A 4328-nucleotide genomic window follows, 5' to 3' on the forward strand; every position below is an offset into this window, starting at 1 on the left:
GCAGTGGCACCTGATGGGAATACAATGTTGATTAGAGTACCTTTCTCTACTGCTGACCTAGATGCATGGTATAACATTGCCAAAAATTACTGAAGTGATCCAGCAGGTACTGCTGAATGCTTGCAACTCATAATAAAACAGCATAATCCAGACTGGGCTGATATACAATTACTATTGGGTGGACTAACAGACACAGAGAAGCAGTTAGTTTTGAAAACAGCAAGAGATTTGGCAGAGGATTATTACAAAACACAATTAGATGTAAAAGATTACTTCCCGCTCCAGGAACCACGCTGGAGTCCAAATAGAACAGCTGAATTAGAGAAATTAAAAGGTTATTAAGAATGGATAGCAAAGGGGGTGGAAAGGGCCATTCCCAAACTCCTAAATTGGTCAGCTTTGTATGCAGTGAAACAGGGTCCTTCCGAGTCACCATCCAAATTCCTGGATCGTCTGAGGGACGCAATGTGCTGCAATACATCGCTGGATCCTGAGACCGAGGTAGGGGTACAACAGCTTGTATCCTTTTTTCTTGGACAATCCACGGGAGATATCAGACGTAAATTGCAAAAACTTCAGGGACCAGAGGGGAGGAACCTGGAAACTCTATTAGATGCAGCTTGGAGGGTACTCAGTAATCAAGAAGAAAGTTGCAAGCAAGGGATGAAGAAATTAGTAGCAGTAGTAAGGGAAGGAAATAGGGAAAAACCTAGACAGAGACCCTCCAGACAAGGACCTCCCAGACAGGGCCCACCTGGCTAGGTAAAGACCAGTGCGCGTTTTGCAGAAAGTTCAGTCATTGGAAAAACGAGTGCCCAGAAGGAAGACAAGAAGACCGCCAGAACAGAGGAGACCAAGAAAGATGGAGGGTGGTTGCACATGTGAAAGCAGATTGAAGAGGACCGGGGGATTCTACCCTAGCAGATCCACTGGTTATAATGAAGCTAGGGGAAAAGGAAAAAGGAATAGAATTTTTGGTTGATACGGGGGCAGCATATTCGGTTTTAAATAAAACTTTAATGCCTGTGGGGGATGAATACATTGTGGTACAAAGAGCAACTGGTCAATCTGAAAAAGCATATTTTTGCAAGCCATTGCAATATAAAATTGGGAAACAAAGGGGTATTCACAAGTTTTTATATTTACCCAATTCTCCAAAAGCACTTTTGGGAAGAGATCTATTGGAACAATTACAAGCAACCATTATTTTTAGGAATGGGGAAGTTATTCTGGAGGTAAATGACCAACAGTATGTGGAAATACTGAGCCTAATATTAACAACTAAAGGCTCTGCAGAGGAAATTAGAGAAGAGATAACAAGTCAAGTATTCCCAGGAGTCTGAGCCACAGATGTACCTGGGGGAGCCAAAAAAGCAACCCCAATACAGATCAAACTCAAAGAGGGAAAACAACCAGTTAGAATTAAACAGTACCCCCTCAAAAAGGAAGACAGAGAAGGAATTAGCCCAGAAATTGAAAAATTCTTACAGTTAGGACTGTTAAAAGAGTGCCAGTCTGATTTTAACACTCCTATCCTGCCTGTCCTTAAATCTGATGGGTCTTACCGGGTGGTACAGGATTTGCGGGCTGTTAACAAGATAACTGAAGATCTCTGTCCTGTGGTAGTGAATCCTTACACTCTGTTAACATGCTTAACACCAGAGCTAACTTGGTTTACCGTTTTAGATTTAAAGGATGCTTTCTTTTGCCTCCCTCTCCATGAAGTCAGCCAGAAAATTTTTGCATTCGAATGGGAAAGCCCTAAGAGTGGGTGCAAAACCCAGCTCACATGGACCGTGTTGCCTCAAGGATTTAAGAACAGTCCCACCCTGTTTGGAGAACAACTTGCAGAAGACGTAGAGTCCTGGGAAGCCCCACCAGGAGAAGGGAAGCTATTGCAGTACATCGATGACCTTTTAATAGCTACCCAAAGAGAGGAAGCTTGCGTAGCCTGAACAGTAAGCCTCTTAAACTTTCTGGGATTCTAAGGGTACAGGGTATCTAAGAAAAAGGCTCAAGTGGTGAGACAGAAAGTGATCTATCTGGGCTATGAAGTCAGTGCTGGACAGCGAACTGTGGCGCAAAGATCGCAAAGAAGCGATATGCCAAACCCTGAAACCCCACACAGTGAAGGAGTTACGGACTTTTCTGGGGATGACAGGATGGTGCAGATTGTGGATTTACAATTATGGGCTGCTTGTGAAACCACTATATGAGCTCATTACAAAGGAAAGCAGAGATCTCCAGTGGACAAAGGAGGCTACATGGGCCTTCAATCAGCTAAAGAATGCCCTCATGTCAGCTCCAGCTCTAGGACTTCCAGACGTGAGTAAACCATTCTTTCTATTTTCCCATGAGAAACAAGGGATGGCCCTGGGAATACTAGCACAGGACCTGGGCCCCTACTGATGGGCAGTTGCCTACTTCTGTAAGCAGCTAGATGCAGCAGCCAAAGGATGGTCTGGATGCCTCAGAGCCGTTGCAGCAGTCGTGCTAAACATCCAAGAAGCACACAAGTTCACCTTGGGTCAGAAAATGACTGTGCTGATGTCCCACAGAGTGTCCGCAGTGCTGGAAGTGAAAGGCGGGCACTGGCTCTCCCCACAAAGGTTCCTGAAATATCAAGCCATCATGGTGGAACAAGATGATGTAGAAATAGTGGTAACTAACATTGTCAACCCAGCCTCCTTTCTTAGTGGAAATCAAGGAGAACCGGTACCCCATGATTGCCTGGAAACTATCGAAGCCACCTACTCCAGCCACCCGGATGTAAAGGATACCCCTTTAGAAGATGCAGAGACCTGGTTTACTGATGGGAGCAGCTACGTCATCAGTGGAAAGCGGCATGCCGGGTACGCACTTAACACCCTCTGCCAGGAGGTGATAGAATCCGGACCCCTGCCAACAAATACTTCTGCACAAAAGGCTGAAATAATCGCCCTAACCCGTGCCTTAGAGATAGCAAAAGGAAAGAAAATAAACATTTATACAGACTCAAGGTATGCCTTTGGAGTTGTACACGTACACGGGGCCATTTGGAAAGAAAGAGGACTGTTAAATTCGCACGGAAAGAGCATCAAACATGCACAGGAAATAATGCGGTTGTTAGAAGCAATCCAGCTACCTGAGAAGGTAGCAATCATGCACATAAGGGCACATCAGAAGGTGAGCTCAGAATTGGAAGAAGGAAATGAACTGGCGGAGAGAGAGGCAAAAGAAGCAGAAAAGGTGAGGTAACAACAACTGGAGCCTTGATCCCAGATGGACAACTTTGCCTAGAAGGTAAGCCAACATACAACAAAAAGGACAAGAAATTGATTAAAGATGAAGGGGGAACATTTAACCAAGAGGGATGGGCTATCACTGCAGAAAGAGAATTGGCTTTTCCCTCCCATTTGCTATGGTCACTAGTTAGAAAAGAGCACCAGAAAATGCATTGGGGAACAAATACCTTATATAACTACCTAATTGGGAAAATGATTGCTAGAAATTTATACAAAACCATTGTGCAGGTAACCCGACAGTGTAACCTTTGCCTCCAGACAAATCTCAAAAGTACCCCCAAACCAAAAATGGGTCAAATTGGAAGGGGCCATGGGCCTGGACAACAGTGGCAAATTGATTTTACAGAATTTCCAAGAAAAGGGGGGTATTGATATTTACTAGTGCTGACAGATACTTTTTCAGGATGGCCAGAAGCTTTTCCTACTAGAACTGCTAAGGCTCGAGAAGTAACCAAAGTATTACTACAAGAAATAATACCGCGATTCTGAGTTCCAGCCACAATGTCCTCAGATAGGGGACCACATTTTATTTCAAGGGTGGTACAACAAATCAGGCATAGACTGGGAACTCCATACTCCATACCACCCCCAGTCAAATGGTCAAGTAGAGAAAATGAATCATTTGATTAAACAGCAAATTGTGAGACTAGAGCAAGAAGCTAAGCTACCCTGGCCCCAATCTCTTCCACTTGCATTGTTACGAATTTGGACCAAGCCCAGAATTAAAGAAAAGCTAAGTCCCTTTGAAATACTTTATGGGAGACCATACGGGGTACAGAAAGGAATATCTACCCAAATTGGGGAGGAGATGTTAACCACCTATATGATTGCTTTAGACAAACAGCTTAGAGAAATTGAAAAATGTATAAACGTATGGCTGGAACCTGAAGTCGAGGCTTGGATGGTCCTGTACATGACATTCAGCCTGGAGATTATGTATATGTTAAGTCTCTTATAGAAAACACTCTGGAACCACAGTGGGAAGGACCATTCCAGGTGCTTCTCACCAATCACACCATGATTAAGATCAGACAACAGAGTGCC

General features: G+C 44.1%; 1 long non-coding RNA gene across 1 annotated transcript in view; it reads right to left on the reverse strand.

Moving 5' to 3' along the window:
- The window catches only part of LOC108449805, a 15397-nt gene extending 12040 nt beyond the window's left edge, over positions 1-3357 (reverse strand). The window contains exons 1-2 of the long non-coding RNA XR_001866106.1: positions 3345-3357; positions 1596-1602 (exon numbers count right to left, since the gene is read on the reverse strand). This is a non-coding gene — a long non-coding RNA (uncharacterized LOC108449805). The remainder of the gene's footprint in view (positions 1-1595; positions 1603-3344) is intronic.
- Between the last annotated feature and the right edge of the window lie 971 nt (positions 3358-4328).

This window comes from Corvus brachyrhynchos, unplaced genomic scaffold (genome assembly GCF_000691975.1).
Source record: "Corvus brachyrhynchos isolate BGI_N302 unplaced genomic scaffold, ASM69197v1 scaffold481, whole genome shotgun sequence".
In the NCBI taxonomy this organism is placed as follows: Eukaryota; Metazoa; Chordata; class Aves; order Passeriformes; family Corvidae; genus Corvus; species Corvus brachyrhynchos.